This window comes from Coregonus clupeaformis, chromosome 19, assembly GCF_020615455.1.
Source record: "Coregonus clupeaformis isolate EN_2021a chromosome 19, ASM2061545v1, whole genome shotgun sequence".
NCBI classification, from domain to species: domain Eukaryota; kingdom Metazoa; phylum Chordata; class Actinopteri; order Salmoniformes; family Salmonidae; genus Coregonus; species Coregonus clupeaformis.
Genome location: NC_059210.1, coordinates 7843821 through 7864605, shown reverse-complemented (window position 1 = coordinate 7864605; position 20785 = coordinate 7843821). Strand labels below are relative to the sequence as shown.

The 20785-nt window shown below is 41.2% G+C and overlaps 1 protein-coding gene across 1 annotated transcript in view; it reads right to left on the bottom strand.

Moving 5' to 3' along the window:
• The window catches only part of LOC121531551 (pleckstrin homology domain-containing family A member 5), a 241540-nt gene that overhangs the window by 89934 nt on the left and 130821 nt on the right, over positions 1–20785 (bottom strand). The gene's annotated exons all lie outside the window — the stretch shown is intronic.

The window sequence follows — 20785 nt, the reverse complement described above, 5'->3', positions numbered from 1 at the left end:
CATGATTCCTTATTCTACATGTTAGAGAGGCATGTTTGTTCTACATAACATACTTCTATCTAAGCAAAACCAGCTACAGTCTTTCCTGAGAACTTTCTGGAAGCCTCTCAGAGTCACTAATTCCTGGCCTACATCACTGCTGAATAAAACATCTGGAGAGCAATTTGTCAGCCAGACTTCAGCAGCCCATTTAAAGTTGTTAGACAGACAGACAGACAGACATACAGAGACAGACAGACAGACAGAGAGACAGAGAGAGAGGAGAGCAGACAGGCAGACAGGCAGACAGACAGGGAGATGTAGTGTTCACTGACTGGACAGGGTGATTATCTTGTGATTCATAGAGGCCATGTTGAGATCTCATTATAGCTGAGAGTCTGCTGTAGACAGACTGACTGCCTGGCCGGTCTAGATGCTTTATCTTGGCCAGTTGTAAATGAGAACTTGTTCTCAACTGGTTTACCTGGTTAAATAAAGGTGAAATAAATAAATAAATAAATAAATATACTGTAGTCGTCCTAAACTCTGTTAAGTGAGGTCAATTTGACTGATAAAAACAGTGGGTCTTGCTGAAAGGCTGAGAGTAAAGTTTAAAGAAAAAGAGACCAATGCCCATTTCAATATATAGCTGTAGGGTAGATGGGACACCTTGCAAGGTTTTGGTCCCATTGGTATCAAATCTAAATCAAATCAAATTGTATTAGTCACGTACACAGTTTACAGCAGCTATAAAGGTGCAGTGAAATGCTTGTGTGCTAGCTCCCTCAAGACTAAGAGTACAATATTCAAGATCCATAACAAAGAGTCTAATTAATAATAACAAGTAATAGAAGAGGTAGTAAGCATAGTAATAGCCTGGTATGTACACAATAGGATATACAGTATAGATAATGACCAATAGGATATCAGTATAGATAATGACCAATAGGATATACAGTATAGATAATGACCAATAGGATATACAGTATAGATAATGACCAATAGGATATCCATATAGATAATGACCAATAGGATATCCAGTATAGATAATGACCAATAGGATATACAGTATAGATAATTACCAATAGGATATACAGTATAGATAATGACCAATAGGATATACAGTATAGATAATGACCAATAGGATATACAGTATAGATAATGACCAATAGGATATACAGTATAGATAATGACCAATGGATATCCAGTATAGATAATGACCAATAGGATATCCAGTATAGATAATGCAATAGGATATCCAGTATAGATAATGACCAATGATATCAGTATAATGACCAATAGGATATCCAGTATAGATAATGACCAATAGGATATACAGTATAGATAATGACCAATAGGATATACAGTATAGATAATGACCAATAGGATACACAGTATAGATAATGACCAATAGGATATACAGTATAGATAATGACCAATAGGATATACAGTATAGATAATGAAATAGGATATACAGTATAGATAATGACCAATAGGATATACAGTATAGATAATGACCAATGGGATATACAGTATAGATAATGACCAACAGGATATACAGTATAGATAATGACCAAGATATACAGTATAGATAATGACCAATAGATATACAGTATAGATAATGACCAATAGGATATACAGTATAGATAATGACCAATAGGATATACAGTATAGATAATGACCAATATGATATACAGTATAGATAATGACCAATAGGATATACAGTATAGATAATGACCAATAGGATATACAGTATAGATAATGACCAATAGGATATCAGTATAGATAATGACCAATAGGATATCCAGTATAGATAATGACCAATAGGATATCCAGTATAGATAATGACCAATAGGATATCAGTATAGATAATGACCAATAGGATATACAGTATAGATAATGACCAATAGGATATACAGTATAGATAATGACCAATAGGATATACAGTATACAGTGGGGAAAAAAGTATTTAGTCAGCCACCAATTGTGCAAGTTCTCCCACTTAAAAAGATGAGAGGGCCTGTCATTTTCATCATAGGTACACATCAACTATGACAGACAAATTGAGAAAAAAAATTCCAGAAAATCACATTGTAGGATTTTTAATGAATTTATTTGCAAATTATGGTGGAAAATAAGTATTTGGTCACCTACAAACAAGCAAGATTTCTGGCTCTCACAGACCTGTAACTTCTTCTTTAAGAGGCTCCTCTGTCCTCCACTCGTTACCTGTATTAACGGCACCTGTTTGAACTTGTTATCAGTATAAAAGACACCTGTCCACAACCTCAAACAGTCACACTCCAAACTCCACTATGGTCAAGACCAAAGAGCTGTCAAAGGACACCTAAAACAAAATTGTAGACCTGCACCAGGCTGGGAAGACTGAATCTGCAATAGGTAAGCAGCTTGGTTTGAAGAAATCAACTGTGGGAGCAATTATTAGGAAATGGAAGACATACAAGACCACTGATAATCTCCCTCGATCTGGGGCTCCACGCAAGATCTCACCCCGTGGGAGTCAAAATGATCACAAGAACGGTGAGCAAAAATCCCAGAACCACACGGGGGGACCTAGTGAATGACCTGCAGAGAGATGGGACCAAAGTAACAAAGCCTACCATCAGTAACACACTACTCCGCCAGGGACTCAAATCCTGCATTGCCAAACGTGTCCCCCTGCTTAAGCCAGTACATGTCAGGCCCGTCTGAAGTTTGCTAGAGTGCATTTGGATGATCCAGAAGAGGATTGGGAGAATGTCATATTGTCAGATGAAACCAAAATATAACTTTTTGGTAAAAACTCAACTCATCGTGTTTGGAGGACAAAGAATGCTGAGTTGCATCCAAAGAACACCATACCTACTGTGAAGCATGGGGGTGGAAACTTCATGCTTTGGGGCTGTTTTTTTGCAAAGGGACCAGGACTAACTGATCCGTGTAAAGGAAAGAATGAATGGGGCCATGTATCGTGAGATTTTGAGTGAAAACCTCCTTCCATCAGCAAGGGCATTGAATATGAAACGTGGCTGGGTCTTTTAGCATGACAATGATCCCAAACACACCTCCCGGGCAACGAAGGAGTGGCTTCGTAAGAAGCATTTCAAGGTCCTGGAGTGGCCTAGCCAGTCTCCAGATCTCAACCCCATAGAAAATCTTTGGAGGGAGCTGAAAGTCCGTGTTGCCCAGCGACAGCCCCAAAACATCACTGCTCTAGAGGAGATCTGCATGGAGGAATGGGCCAAAATACCAGCAACAGTGTGCTTGAAAACCTTGTGAAGACTTACAGAAAACGTTTGACCTGTGTCATTGCCAACAAGGGGTATATAACAAAGTATTGAGAAACTTTTGTTATTGACCAAATACTTATTTTCCACCATCATTTGCAAATAAATTCATAAAAAATCCTACAATGTGACTTTCTGGATTTTTTTTCTCATTTTGTCTGTCATAGTTGACATGTACCTATGATGAAAATTACAGGCCTCTCTCATCTTTTTAAGTGGGAGAACTTGCACAATTGGTGGCTGACTAAATACTTTTTTCCCCACTGTAGATAATGACCAATAGGATATACAGTATAGATAATGACCAATAGGATATACAGTATAGATAATGACCAATAGGATATCCAGTATAGATAATGACCAATAGGATATCCAGTATAGGTAATGACCAATAGGATATCCAGTATAGGTAATGACCAATAGGATATCCAGTATAGATAATGACCAATAGGATATACAGTATAGATAATGACCAATAGGATATACAGTATAGATAATGACCAATAGGATATACAGTATAGATAATGACCAATAGGATATCCAGTATAGATAATGACCAATAGGATATCCAGTATAGATAATGACCAATAGGATATCCAGTATAGATAATGACCAATAGGATATCCAGTATAGATAATGACCAATAGGATATACAGTATAGATAATGACCAATAGGATATACAGTATAGATAATGACCAATAGGATACACAGTATAGATAATGACCAATAGGATATACAGTATAGATAATGACCAATAGGATATACAGTATAGATAATGACCAATAGGATATACAGTATAGATAATGACCAATAGGATATACAGTATAGATAATGACCAATAGGATATACAGTATAGATAATGACCAACAGGATATACAGTATAGATAATGACCAACAGGATATACAGTATAGATAATGACCAATAGGATATACAGTATAGATAATGACCAATAGGATATACAGTATAGATAATGACCAATAGGATATACAGTATAGATAATGACCAATATGATATACAGTATAGATAATGACCAATAGGATATACAGTATAGATAATGACCAATAGGATATACAGTATAGATAATGACCAATAGGATATCCAGTATAGATAATGACCAATAGGATATCCAGTATAGATAATGACCAATAGGATATACAGTATAGATAATGACCAATAGGATATACAGTATAGATAATGACCAATAGGATATACAGTATAGATAATGACCAATAGGATATACAGTATAGATAATGACCAATAGGATATACAGTATAGATAATGACCAATAGGATATCCAGTATAGATAATGACCAATAGGATATCCAGTATGGTAATGACCAATAGGATATCCAGTATAGGTAATGACCAATAGGATATCCAGTATAGATAATGACCAATAGGATATACAGTATAGATAATGACCAATAGGATATACAGTATAGATAATGACCAATAGGATATACAGTATAGATAATGACCAATAGGATATACAGTATAGATAATGACCAATAGGATATACAGTATAGATAATGACCAATAGGATATACAGTATAGATAATGACCAATAGGATATACAGTATAGATAATGACCAATAGGATATCCAGTATAGATAATGACCAATAGGATATCCAGTATAGATAATGACCAATATGATATACAGTATAGATAATGACCAATAGGATATACAGTATAGATAATGACCAATAGGATATACAGTATAGATAATGACCAATAGGATATACAGTATAGATAATGACAAATAGGATATCCAGTATAGATAATGACCAATAGGATATCCAGTATAGATAATGACCAATAGGATATCCAGTATAGATAATGACCAATAGGATATCCAGTATAGATAATGACCAATAGGATATGCAGTATAGATAATGACCAATAGGATATCCAGTATAGATAATGACCAATAGGATATCCAGTATAGATAATGACCAATAGGATATACAGTATAGAAAATGACCAATAGGATATACAGTATAGATAATGACCAACAGGATATACAGTATAGATAATGACCAACAGGATATACAGTATAGATAATGACCAATAGGATATACAGTATAGATAATGACCAATAGGATATACAGTATAGATAATGACCAATAGGATATACAGTATAGATAATGACCAATAGGATATACAGTATAGATAATGACCAATAGGATATACAGTATATATAATGACCAATAGGATATACAGTATAGATAATGACCAATAGGATATCCAGTATAGATAATGACCAATAGGATATCCAGTATAGATAATGACCAATAGGATATACAGTATAGATAATGACCAATAGGATATACAGTATAGGTAATGACCAATAGGATATACAGTATAGATAATGACCAATAGGATATACAGTATAGATCATGACCAATAGGATATACAGTATAGATAATGACCAATAGGATATACAGTATAGATAATGACCAATAGGATATACAGTATAGATAAAGACCAATAGGATATACAGTATAGATAATGACCAATAGGATATACAGTATAGATAATGACCAATAGGATATACAGTATAGATAATGACCAATAGGATATACAGTATAGATAATGACCAATAGGATATACAGTATAGATAATGACCAATAGGATATACAGTATAGATAATGACCAATAGGATATACAGTATAGATAATGACCAATAGGATATACAGTATAGATAATGACCAATAGGATATACAGTATAGATAATGACCAATAGGATATACAGTATAGATAATGACCAATAGGATATACAGTATAGATAATGACCAATAGGATATACAGTATAGATAATGACCAATAGGATATACAGTATAGGTAATGACCAATAGTATATACAGTATAGATAATGACCAATAGGATATACAGTATAGATAATGACCAATAGGATATACAGTATAGATAATGACCAATAGGATATACAGTATAGATAATGACCAATAGGATATACAGTATAGATAATGACCAATAGGATATACAGTATAGATAATGACCAATAGGATATACAGTATAGATAATGACCAATAGGATATACAGTATAGGTAATGACCAATAGGATATACAGTATAGATAATGACCAATAGGATATACAGTATAGATAATGACCAATAGGATATCCAGTATAGATAATGACCAATAGGATATCCAGTATAGATAATGACCAATAGGATATACAGTATAGATAATGACCAATAGGATATACAGTATAGGTAATGACCAATAGGATATACAGTATAGATAATGACCAATAGGATATACAGTATAGATAATGACCAATAGGATATACAGTATAGATCATGACCAATAGGATATACAGTATAGATAATGACCAATAGGATATACAGTATAGGTAATGACCAATAGGATATACAGTATAGATAATGACCAATAGGATATACAGTATAGATAATGACCAATAGGATATACAGTATAGATAATGACCAATAGGATATACAGTATAGATAATGACCAATAGGATATACAGTATAGATAATGACCAATAGTATATACAGTATAGATAATGACCAATAGGATATACAGTATAGATAATGACCAATAGGATATACAGTATAGATAATGACCAATAGGATATCCAGTATAGATAATGACCAATAGGATATCCAGTATAGATAATGACCAATAGGATATCCAGTATAGATAATGACCAATAGGATATCCAGTATAGATAATGACCAATAGGATATCCAGTATAGATAATGACCAATAGGATATCCAGTATAGATAATGACCAATAGGATATCCAGTATAGATAATGACCAATAGGATATCCAGTATAGATAATGACCAATAGGATATACAGTATAGATATTGACCAATAGATATACAGTATAGATAATGACCAATAGGATATCCAGTATATATAATGACCAATAGGATATCCAGTATAGATAATGACCAATAGGATATCCAGTATAGGTAATGACCAATAGGATATCCAGTATAGGTAATGACCAATAGGATATCCAGTATAGATAATGACAAATAGGATATACAGTATAGATAATGACCAATAGGATATACAGTATAGATAATGACCAATAGGATATACAGTATAGATAATGACCAATAGCATATACAGTATAGATAATGACCAATAGGATATACAGTATAGATAATGACCAATAGGATATCCAGTATAGATAATGACCAATAGGATATCCAGTATAGATAATGACCAATAGGATATCCAGTATAGATAATGACCAATAGGATATCCAGTATAGATAATGACCAATAGGATATCAGTATAGATAATGACCAATATGATATACAGTATAGATAATGACCAATAGGATATACAGTATAGATAATGACCAATAGGATATCCAGTATAGATAATGACCAATAGGATATCCAGTATAGATAATGACCAATAGGATGTCCAGTATAGATAATGACCAATAGGATATCCAGTATAGATAATGACCAATAGGATATCCAGTATAGATAATGACCAATAGGATATCCAGTATAGATAATGACCAATAGGATATCCAGTATAGATAATGACCAATAGGATATCCAGTATAGATAATGACCAATAGGATATCCAGTATAGATAATGACCAATAGGATATACAGTATAGATAATGACCAATAGGATATCCAGTATAGATAATGACCAATAGGATATCCATTATAGATAATGACCAATAGGATATACAGTATAGATAATGACCAATAGGATATACAGTATAGATAATGACCAATAGGATATCCAGTATAGATAATGACCAATAGGATATCCAGTATAGATAATGACCAATAGGATATACAGTATAGAAAATGACCAATAGGATATACAGTATAGATAATGACCAACAGGATATACAGTATAGATAATGACCAATAGGATATACAGTATAGATAATGACCAATAGGATATACAGTATAGATAATGACCAATAGGATATACAGTATAGATAATGACCAATAGGATATACAGTATAGATAATGACCAATAGGATATACAGTATAGATAATGACCAATAGGATATACAGTATAGATAATGACCAATAGGATATACAGTATAGATAATGACCAATAGGATATCCAGTATAGATAATGACCAATAGGATATCCAGTATAGATAAAGACCAATAGGATATCCAGTATAGGTAATGACCAATAGGATATACAGTATAGGTAATGACCAATAGGATATACAGTATAGATAATGACCAATAGGATATACAGTATAGATAATGACCAATAGGATATACAGTATAGATAATGACCAATAGGATATACAGTATAGATAATGACCAATAGGATATACAGTATAGATAAAGACCAATAGGATATCCAGTATAGATAATGACCAATAGGATATACAGTATAGATAATGACCAATAGGATATACAGTATAGATAATGACCAATAGGATATACAGTATAGATAATGACCAATAGGATATACAGTATAGATAATGACCAATAGGATATACAGTATAGATAATGACCAATAGGATATCCAGTATAGATAATGACCAATAGGATATCCAGTATAGATAATGACCAATAGGATATACAGTATAGGTAATGACCAATAGTATATACAGTATAGATAATGACCAATAGGATATACAGTATAGATAATGACCAATAGGATATACAGTATAGATAATGACCAATAGGATATACAGTATAGATAATGACCAATAGGATATACAGTATAGATAATGACCAATAGGATATACAGTATAGATAATGACCAATAGGATATAGAGTATAGATAATGACCAATAGGATATACAGTATAGATAATGACCAATAGGATATACAGTATAGATAATGACCAATAGGATATACAGTATAGATAATGACCAATAGGATATCCAGTATAGATAATGACCAATAGGATATCCAGTATAGATAATGACCAATAGGATATCCAGTATAGATAATGACCAATAGGATATACAGTATAGATAATGACCAATAGGATATACAGTATAGATAATGACCAATAGGATATACAGTATAGATAATGACCAATAGGATATCCAGTATAGATAATGACCAATAGGATATACAGTATAGATAATGACCAATAGAATATACATTATAGATAATGACCAATAGGATATACAGTATAGATAATGACCAATGGATATACAGTATAGATAATGACCAACATGATATACTGTATAGATAATGACCAACAGGATATACAGTATAGATAATGACCAATAGGATATACAGTATAGATAATGACCAATAGGATATACAGTATAGATAATGACCAATAGGATATACAGTATAGATAATGACCAATAGGATATACAGTATAGATAATTACGTTTTAGTCATTTAGCAGACGCTCTTATCCAGAGCGACTTACAGGAGCAATTAGGGTTCAATGCCTTTCTCAAGGTCACATCGACAGATTTTTTCACCGAGTCGGCTCTGGGATTAGAACCAGCGACCTTTCGGTTACTGGCACAACACTCTTAACCACTAAGCTACCTGCCGCCGCTGACCAATAGGATATCCAGTATAGATAATGAAAAATAGGATATACAGTATAGATAATGAATATAGAGATGTTCTGTCCTAGCCTACATTCTGTAGCTATGGTACAATGTTGAGGTCTACAGGGAATGAAACTATGAAAAGAGACTAGAGCTAAAATACAGCAGTGAAAAAAAACAAAACTGTAATCTCTTGGGATATATTGGGTTTCAGTTTCAGGTCAGTGAACAAGGACAGTCAGAAACCCTGATTCCAACTGCACTGTAGGGCCGTCTACAGGACAACACCCCACCAGTCTAATCCATATCCACACATATACTACCACAAAATACATACACACCTCCTTCTCTCAATACATCCTCCTTTTGTTCCCTCCCTAAATCCTCCAACACATCCCTCAATTTATCCATCAATGACCCTTTAATGACCCTTCAACGCCAACCTCAGATTCTGAGTAGTAGTCTGCATGCTTTAGCTCAATAGAACAAGGGTAGGTAGGACAACAGGTAGGTAGGTAGATAGGTAGGTAGGTAGGTAGGTATGGTAGGTGGGTGTGGTGGGTAGGTAGGTAGGTAGGTAGGTAGGTGGGTGGGTGGGTGGGTGGGTGGGTAGGTAGGTGGAGTGGGACAACAGGTAGGTGAGATAGGTGGGTAGGTGGAGTGGGTAGGTGGGTAGGTGGGTAGGTGGGTAGGTAGGTGGAGTGGGACAACAGGTAGGTAGGTGGTGGGTAGGTAGGTGGGTAGGTAGGTGGGTGGTGGGTAGGTGGGTAGGTGGGACAACAGGTAGGTAGGTAGGTAGGTAGGTGGGACAACAGGTGGGTGGGACATGGGTGGGTAGGTGGTGGGTGGTGGGTGGGTGGGTAGGTGGGTGGGTAGGTAGGTGGTGGGTGGGTGGGTAGGTAGGTAGGTGGTGGTGGTGGGACAACAGGTGGGTGGGTAGGTGGTGGGTGGGTGGGTAGGTGGGTAGGTAGGTGGGTGGGTGGGTGGGTAGGTAGGTAGGTAGGACAACAGGTAGGTAGGTGAGATGGGTAGGTAGGTGGGTGGTGGGTAGGTAGGTGGGTGGGTAGGTAGGTAGGTGGGTAGGTAGGTGGGTGGTGGTGGGACAACAGGTAGGTAGGTAGATGGGTAGGGTGGGTGGTGGGTAGGTGGGTGGGTGGTAGGTAGGTGGGTGGGTGGGTAGGTAGGTGGGTAGGTGGAGTGGGACAACAGGTGGGTGGGTAGGACAACAGGTAGGTAGGTAGGTGGGTGGGTGGGTGGGTGGGTGGGTGGGTGGGTGGGTGGGTAGGGTGGGTGGGTGGGTGGGTGGGTGGGTGGGTGGGTGGGTGAGGCCAACAGGTGGGTGGGACAACAGGTGGGTAGGTAGGTGGGTGGGTGGGTGGGTGGTGGGTGGGTAGGTGGGTGGTGGGTGGTGGGTGGTGGTGGGTGGAAACATGTAGGTAGGTAGGTAAGTAGGTAAGTAGGTAGGTAGATATATAGATAGGTGGACAACAGGTAGGTAGGTAGGTAGGTAGGTAGTAGGGGTGTACGATCCATCTACTACATCGATGTATCGATTTATATTCCTATGATCCAACTACATCGATCTGTGCTCGGCGAGTTGGCCTTTTGGACAACATATATCAATCTAACATCGTTTTAAAATGTAATAAATCGATTGTATCGATACTAGGAAATAACCCATTGGATTTAAGCACGTCCAGACTTTATATGGATGTTTTTCTTAGCACTGATAAAGGCTTTAAACATTACTCAATTCAGTCTGCCTATCCGTGACGTCATCGCCCGCGCCAGCAGCACAAGCGCAAAGGCGCAAAGACAACAAAACATAGCATGGCGGACGACAGAGGAGAAGCCTGACGAGCGAGAAATTATCAAGCCACCATTGCGGTCCTTACAAGAAACAGGAATCTAGGAAACTTCACCTGCACTGTCCAGTATCCAGGTATTTATTTCAGTCACACTGGTTGAATTTTTGGCTAAAAGGTTACTGAATCGAATTTCAAGTCACTGAATCGTTTCGGATCGTATCGTTCTAAATGAACCAATATCGTCCTTGAATCGTATCGACAACCACGAATCGTGATACAAATCGAATCGTTGTTAAAACGAATCGTTACACCCTAGTAGGTGGGTGGTAGGTAGGTGGGACAACATGTAGGTAGGTAGGTAGGTGGTAGGTAGGTAGGTAGGGTGGGTAGGGTAGGTGGGTAGGAAGGTGGGTGGGTGGGTGGGAGCAAGCATGTAGGTAGGGTAGGTGGGTAGGTAGGTGGGTAGGTGGTGGTAGGGTAGGTGGGTGGGTAGGTAGGGTGGGTGGGACAAACAGGTAGGTAGGTAGGTGGGTAGGTGGTAGGTGGGTGGTGAGTGGGTAGGGTGGGTAGGTGGGTAGGCAGGTGGGTGGGTAGGTAGGGTAGATGGGTAGGCAAACAGGTAGGTAGGTGGGTAGGTGGGTAGGTGAAGTGGTGGTAGGTGGGACCAACATGTGGTGTAGGTAGGCGGTGGGTGGGTAGGTAGGGTAGGTGGGTAGGTGGGTAGGTAGGTGGGTAGGTGGGTAGGTAGGTGGGTAGGGTAGGTGGGTAGGTAGGTAGGTAGGATAGGTAGGTAGGTGACAACAGTTAGGTAGGTTGGTGGGACAACAGCTAGGTAGGTAGGACAACAGGTAGGTAGGTAGGTAGGTAGGTAGGTAGGTAGGTAGGTAGGTAGGTAGGTAGGTAGGTAGGTAGGTAGGTAGGTAGGTAGGACAACAGGTAGGTAGGTTGGTAGGACAACAGCTAGGTAGGTAGGACAACAGGTAGGTAAGTAGGTAGGTAGGTAGGTAGGTAGGTAGGTAGGTAGGTAGGTAGGTAGGTAGGTAGGTAGGTAGGTAGGTAGGTAGGTAGGTAGGTAAAGGAAGGAAGGAAGGAAGGAAGGAATGGTGGGTGGTAGGTAGGTAGGTAGGTAGGTAGGTAGGTAGGACAAAAGGTAGGTAGGTAGGCCCCGTGTAGCTCAGTTGGTAGAGCATGGCGCTTGCAAAGCCAGGGTTGTGGGTTCGTTTCCCACGGGGGGCCAGTACGAGAAAAAATAAATGGAAAAAAAAAAATATATATATATATACGTATGCACTCACTCTGGATAAGAGCGTCTGCTAAATGACTAAAATGTAAACAATTGAAAATGTAGTTAGGACAACAGGTAGTTATGTAGGTAGGACAACAGGTAGGTAGGACAGTAGGTAGGTAGGTAGGTAGGTATGTAGGTAGGTAGGACAACAGGTAGTTATGTAGGTAGGACAACAGGTAGGTAGGTAGGTAGGTAGGTAGGACAACAGGTAGGTATGTAGGTAGGTAGGACAACAGGTAGGTATGTAGGTAGGTAGGTAGGTAGGTAGGTAGGTAGGTAGGTAGGTAGGTAGGGGTAGGTAGGTAGGTAGGTGGTGGGACAACAGGTAGGTATGTAGGTAGGTAGGTGGGTAGGGTAGGTAGGTAGGTAGGTGAGGTAGGTAGGTGGTAGGTAGGTAGGTAGGTAGGTGGTAGGTGGTGGGACAACAGGTAGGTATGTAGGGTGTTAGGTAGGAGGAGGAGGTAGGTAGGTAGGTAGGTAGGTAGGTAGGGTAGGTAGGACAACAGGTAGGTATGTAGGTAGGAGGTCAGGTAGGTAGGTAGGGTAGGTAGGTAGGGTAGGTAGGTAGGGTAGGGTAGGTAGGTAGGTGGGTAGGCAACAGGTAGGTATGTGGGTAGGTGGGACAACAGGTAGGTATGTGGGTAGGGGTAGGTAGGTAGGTAGGTAGGTGGTGTAGGTAGGTAGGTAGGTAGGTAGGTAGGTAGGTAGGTAGGTAGGTAGGACAAAAGGTAGGTAGGTAGGCCCCGTGTAGCTCAGTTGGTAGAGCATGGCGCTTGCAAAGCCAGGGTTGTGGGTTCGTTTCCCACGGGGGGCCAGTACGATAAAAAAAAAATGGAAAAAAAAAATATATATATATATATATATATATATACGTATGCACTCACTCTGGATAAGAGCGTCTGCTAAATGACTAAAATGTAAACAATTGAAAACGTAGTTAGGACAACAGGTAGTTATGTAGGTAGGACAACAGGTAGGTAGGACAGTAGGTAGGTAGGTAGGTATGTAGGTAGGTAGGACAACAGGTAGTTATGTAGGTAGGACAACAGGTAGGTAGGTAGGTAGGTAGGTAGGTAGGTAGGTGGTAGGTAGGACAACAGGTAGGTATGTAGGTAGGTAGGACAACAGGTAGGTATGTGGGTAGGTAGGTAGGGTAGGTAGGTAGGGTAGGTAGGTGGTAGGGTGGGGTAGGTAGGGTAGGTGGGTAGGGTGGGTAGGTGGGACAACAGGTAGGTGGGTGGGTGTGGTGGTGGGGTGGGTAGGTAGGTAGGTGGGTAGGTAGGGTAGGGTGGGTAGGGTGGGACAACAGGTAGGTATGTAGGTGGGTGGGACAAACAGGTAGGAGGTAGGTAGGAGGAGGTAGGAGGAGGCAGGGGAGGGGTAGGTAGGTAGGTGGGTAGGTGGGTAGGTGGGTAGGTAGGGTAGGTGGGTAGGGTGGGTGGAGGTAGGACAACAGGTAGGTATGTAGGTAGGTAGGACAACAGGTAGGTATGTAGGTAGGTAGGTAGGTAGGTAGGTAGGTAGGTAGGTAGGTAGGTAGGTAGGACAACAGGTAGGTATGTAGGTAGGTAGGACAACAGGTAGGTAGGTAGGTAGGTAGGTAGGTAGGTAGGTAGGTAGGTAGGTAGGTAGGTAGGTAGATACAGTGGGGGAAAAAATATTTATTCAGCCACCAATTGTGCAAGTTCTCCCACTTAAAAAGATGAGAGAGGCCTGTAATTTTCATCATAGGTACACGTCAACTATGACAGACAAAATGAGGAAAAAAATTCCAGAAAATCACATTGTAGGATTTTTTATGAATTTATTTGCAAATTATGGTGGAAAATAAGTATTTGGTCAATAACAAAAGTTTCTCAATACTTTGTTATATACCCTTTGTTGGCAATGACACAGGTCAAACGTTTTCTGTAAGTCTTCACAAGGTTTTCACACACTGTTGCTGGTATTTTGGCCCATTCCTCCATGCAGATCTCTTCTAGAGCAGTGATGTTTTGGGGCTGTCGCTGGGCAACACGGACTTTCAACTCCCTCCAAAGATTTTCTATGGGGTTGAGATCTGGAGACTGGCTAGGCCACTCCAGGACCTTGAAATGCTTTTTTATGAAGCCACTCCTTCATTGCCCGGGCGGGGTGTTTGGGATCATTGTCATGCTGAAAGACCCAGCCACGTTTCATCTTCAATGCCCTTGCTGATGGAAGGAGGTTTTCACTCAAAATCTCACGATACATGGCCCCATTCATTCTTTCCTTTACACGGATCAGTCGTCTTGGTCCCTTTGCAGAAAAACAGCCCCAAAGCATGATGTTTCCACCCCCATGCTTCACAGTAGGTATGGTGTTCTTTGGATGCAACTCAGCATTCTTTGTCCTCCAAACACGACGAGTTGAGTTTTTACCAAAAAGTTATGTTTTGGTTTCATCTGACCATATGACATTCTCCCAATCCTCTTCTGGATCATCCAAATGCACTCTAGCAAACTTCAGACGGGCCTGGACATGTACTGGCTTAAGCAGGGGGACACGTCTTGCACTGCAGGATTTGAGTCCCTGGCGGCGTAGTGTGTTACTGATGGTAGGCTTTGTTACTTTGGTCCCAGCTCTCTGCAGGTCATTCACTAGGTCCCCACGTGTGGTTCTGGGATTTTTGCTCACCGTTCTTGTGATCATTTTGACCCCACGGGGTAAGATCTTGCGTGGAGCACCAGATCGAGGGAGATTATCAGTGGTCTTGTATGTCTTCCATTTCCTAATAATTGCTCCCACAGTTGATTTCTTCAAACCAAGCTGCTTACCTATTGCAGATTCAGTCTTCCCAGCCTGGTGCAGGTCTACAATTTAGTTTCTGGTGTCCTTTGACAGCTCTTTGGTCTTGGCCATAGTGGAGTTTGGAGTGTGACTGTTTGAGGTTGTGGACAGGTGTCTTTTATACTGATAACAAGTTCAAACAGGTGCCATTAATACAGGTAACGAGTGGAGAACAGAGGAGCCTCTTAAAGAAGAAGTTACAGGTCTGTGAGAGCCAGAAATCTTGCTTGTTTGTAGGTGACCAAATACTTATTTTCCACCATAATTTGCAAATAAATTCATAAAAAATCCTACAATGTGATTTTCTGGATTTTTTTCCCTCAATTTGTCTGTCATAGTTGACGTGTACCTATGATGAAAATTACAGGCCTCTCTCATCTTTTTAAGTGGGAGAACTTGCACAATTGGTGGCTGACTAAATACTTTTTTTCCCCACTGTAGGTAGGTAGGTAGGACAACAGGTAGGTAGGGGCTCCAGATCTATTTGTGCTCCTATGGTCGTTGTCATGCCAAACATGACCGTATGACTTAGCAAGACAGCACAAATAGATCTAGTGGGGTCTCAGCAGGCGACAAAGACCTGATTACTGGTCATTCTAGTGCAGAACAGAGGACACTGACAGGGAACAGAGACATGATTACTGGTCATTCTGGTGCAGAACAGAGGACACTGACAGGAAACAGAGACATGATTACTGGTCATTCTAGTGCATAACAGAGGACACTGACAGGAAACAGAGACATGATTACTGGTCATTCTAGTGCAGAACAGAGGACACTGACAGGGAACAGAGACATGATTACTGGTCATTCTGGTGCAGAACAGAGGACACTGACAGGGAACAGAGACATGATTACTGGTCATTCTGGTGCAGAACAGAGGACACTGACAGGGAATACAGGTCTGATGCAGCATACTGTCCCACACATGGAACCACAGGAAAGAGGGAACGAAACCAAGACAGAATAAAAGACAAGACCACTTTTTAAGACGGTCTGCCATTACCTTTCTTTAGAAGGAAACCTGAGAGGTTAGGTAGAAATGTAAGAGTTGTCAAATGCATTCGCTGCTACAGTCCTAGATAGCTGTTGTAGGAGGAAAGGGAGGAGCATGGATCCCATTAGAACTCAAAATATATTTAATTGTTGCCTTTTAAAATGGTGAGATACTTCAAGTCTCCTGTGTGAAGGAGAAGGTGACACATTCCTGGAGACACTGAGCAGCAGAGCAGAAACGGACGCTCTCTCAAGCTGACACACTTCACTTCTTCCATCTTTCTCTCCTCTTTTTCACTCGCTCCCTTCCTCTCTCTCATCCACTCCACTTTCTTTCACCACTCAGCCACTCCCAGTGACAAGCTAAGGCTTCGTCCCAAATGGCACCCTATTCCCTATACAGTGCACTACTTTTGACCAGGACCCATAGGAAATGTCCTCTTGAGCATATTGGGAACAGGGTGCCATTTGGGACTCAGCCTAGGCTAAATCCTGGCTGAACAGTAATCAATGTTGTGTCAGCGTGTGTGTGTGTGTGACGGAGTGTGCTGGGGGGGGTGGGGGGGGGTGGTGGTGGAGAAATGGCCCTGTCCATTAAAAGTGATGAATCAACATGGCTCTATTTGATTCTCTATTTAGCCTGTAGCCCATTTCCGGACATGAGCTGCCGCTGTGTAGTGTGTGTGTGGTGTGTACTGTGTGTGTGGCGGGGGAGGGGTGTGGTGGGGGAGGGGTGTGGCGGGGGAGGGGTCTAATTAACCCGGGCTGATAATCACTCTACTGGATCTGAAATTAAAAAGCTGTGAACGAATGCGTCAAATTGCCTGCAGGTGCCGTCGCATGAGGGCTGAAGCTATGGCTGGCTGCAGGCAGAAAAACACCAGCGGAGCCACACACACAAACACACCCACACACAGAAAATATGTGGTGATGGCATATTTCAGCTCACATTGCAGAGTGTAAAACAGTTAGCACAAGTTAAAATACTTCCAAGGAAATGGAGAAACCAAACTGGAGTCTTTACAATTTTTATTAGTGCTCACAAAGGGGGGCCTTGATGAATTCTATAGAGATGGCTGTTAGCCAGGCTGGGTTGTTGATGACGTGGTGGGACCGTGTCAGGCTGGTGGGGAACAGGGCTGGGTTGTTGATGACGTGGTGGGACCGTGTCAGGCAGGGGTTAAGCAGTGTGTAATCATAATAATAATATGCCAATTTAGCAGACGCTTTTATCGAAAGCGACTTTCAGTCGTGCGTGCATACATTTTTATGTATGGGTGGTCCCGGGGATCGAACCCACTACCTTGGCGTTACAAGCGCCGTGCTCTACCAGCTGAGCTACAGAGGACCACAAGGCAGGGTGAAGAGGATTAGCCTAGCCGTGGCTAACTCTGGGCTCTGTGAGTACAGGAAAGTGATCCTGTGTTGTTTTTTTACTCTTGGGAGGACAATGTAAGTTTGCTTAAATAAATAACTATTGATAAAACCAACGTATTTCGGTACATGCCTTCACCAGGCTGCCGAGTTAACGCTTTCTGCCCCAGTGCTACATGCCCACACACCCTGGGAGACCACACCCACACACCCTGGGAGATCACGCCCACCACACTGGGAGACCACGCCCACCACCCTGGGAGACCACGCCTACACACCCTGGGAGACCACGCCTACACACCCTGGGAGACCATGCCCACCTCCCTGGGAGACCACGCCCACACACCCTGGGAGACCACCCCCACCACCCTGGGAGACCACCCCCACCACCCTGGGAGACCACGCCCACCACCCTGGGAGACCACGCCCACCACCCTGGAAGACCATGCCCACACACCCTGGGAGACCACGCCCACCACCCTGGAAGACCACGCCCACCACCCTGGGAGACCACGCCCACCACCCTGGGAGACCACGCCCACACACCATGGGAGACCACGCCCACACACCCTGGGAGACCACGCCCACCACCCTGGGAGACCACCCTGGGAGACCACGTCCACCACCCTGGGAGACCACGCTCACCACCCTGGGAGACCACGCCCACCACCCTGGGAGACCACGCCCACCACCCTGGGAGACCACGCCCACCACCCTGGGAGAACGCTAATTCCTTCCATCTCTCATCTGTCACGACACTCTGCTCTGTTCTGATTGGCTTACTCAGGATGTCAGTAAGAAACCGCACATGGTTAACTTCAAAATTCTTCCAAGTCTTGTTTTGGTCTCTTTCTGTCATCTGCTTTCTTGTGTGGGTTGGTGTATATCTCCTCTGTCAAAACACTCTAATCTGTCTGGCGTACTCAGATTTTTATTCAGGATGTCAGCAAGTACACCCCACATGGTCAACTTCACAAGTCTTCTCCGGTACTGCTTTCTTGTGTGGGTTGGTGCATATCTCCCCTATCACAACATTCTTCTCTGACTGGCTTTCCTCGGGATGTCAGAGGGTAAAACACCACATGGTTAAAATCACATTTCTTCTATATTCTTCTGAGTCTTGGTCTCTTTCTGTCCTTTTCCAATACTTATTTTTTTTGTGTGGGTTGGTGACATCTCATCACAACATTACTCCTAAAATACATGTAGTTGTTAATAAAGACACCATACTCCTCCAGTTCTGGCAACATGCTACAATAGAAATACAACCAGCAGCATTTCCTACTCTCCTGTAAGGCACACTGCTTTACTTCCTCACACCCTATTGTGTATCTCGGATACTTTTTTTTTACTAGAGGAGCATAAAGGAGCATAGCAATGGGACACGTGACATATTCACTCCTTATCATGAACAGTGTTACTCCAGCACTGTTACAGCTCTGCTACAGCCAGTTGGGGTTTACGTTTTAATGCCAGGGCTGTACTCAAGTGCTGCTGGACCAAGTGTTACTCTGCGCTGCCCCCCCCCCGTGTAGAGGGAGGAGTGTGTGTGTGCTCACAAAAAACAGACTCCAGGCAGCACCAACAAAGTCGTGTGTGTGTGCCTTTGTGAATGCACAGGTGTGTGTGTGTGTGTGTGTGTGTGTGTGTGTGTGTGTGTGTGTGTGTGTGCGTGTGCGTGCGTGCGTGTGCGTGCGTGCGTGCGTGCGTGCGTGTGTGTGTGCCTGTGTGTGTGTTGAGGGATCACCCCGCCAGTGAAGCATTATTGGGGGGCAACTGAACTGACTGGCTGAGGATGCAATTTAAAACGACCACGACAGCATTTCTCATTTTAAAAAAAGGGGGAGACTGTGAAAAGGGGCATGAGAGCTGCTTTAGGTCAGGAAACTTTTGTTCTGACCTTTGCTTCAAGCTCATTATCTCAAAACAACATGGCAACGAGAGACCAGGGCCGGTATTCACCAACAGTCTCAGAGTGCTGATGGGATATAGGATCAGTTTTGCTTCATCACAATGAATAAGAATATTCGGACAAGGGGACCTGATCCTAGGTACAGGCCCCTCCCACGGCAGGCAAGCAAGACACATCTGCTTTCACACACACAAATAGATTACTGCAGTACTTTCAACAGTTACAGAGTGTAACAATTTTCGAGACATTGTTAGCACAGATGTACGACAAATGCCTGAGTTAGCTTCTCTAATATTACGATGTGTAATATTATGTGTCACACTTTGAGACTTCAAGATGATGTGGACCAATTAAGGCTGTCCAACCACCTAGAAGAGCGTCTTGTTCTTTAGTGAAATTTAGCATTAGGTCTGGAGAAGGAGATGTTTGCTAAGATTAGCCTAGTTAACTAAGCTACAGTAAACAGAGTAGCAACTGGAAAGGCATTGCAAGGCTTTAATAATAATAATAATAATATGCCATTTAGCAGACGCTTTTATCCAAAGCGACTTACAGTCATGCGTGCATAATATTTTTTTTTTTACTTTGTCGTCCATTTAGGTTATGCATGAGTTGAAATAATTTCACTATTCAAATAATATCAACAAATATTTTTTGGGATATCCGTATAGTCGAAATACATGTTAAAGATAAAAAAAATGTTTTTACTTCAATGGAGTTTCGCTCATGTGACAGTCTGTGTGTGGCACGGACGGAGGGAGAGAGTGAGAAAGTAGCCAAACCGACTCGCTCTAGTTAGACAAACTTGTTGC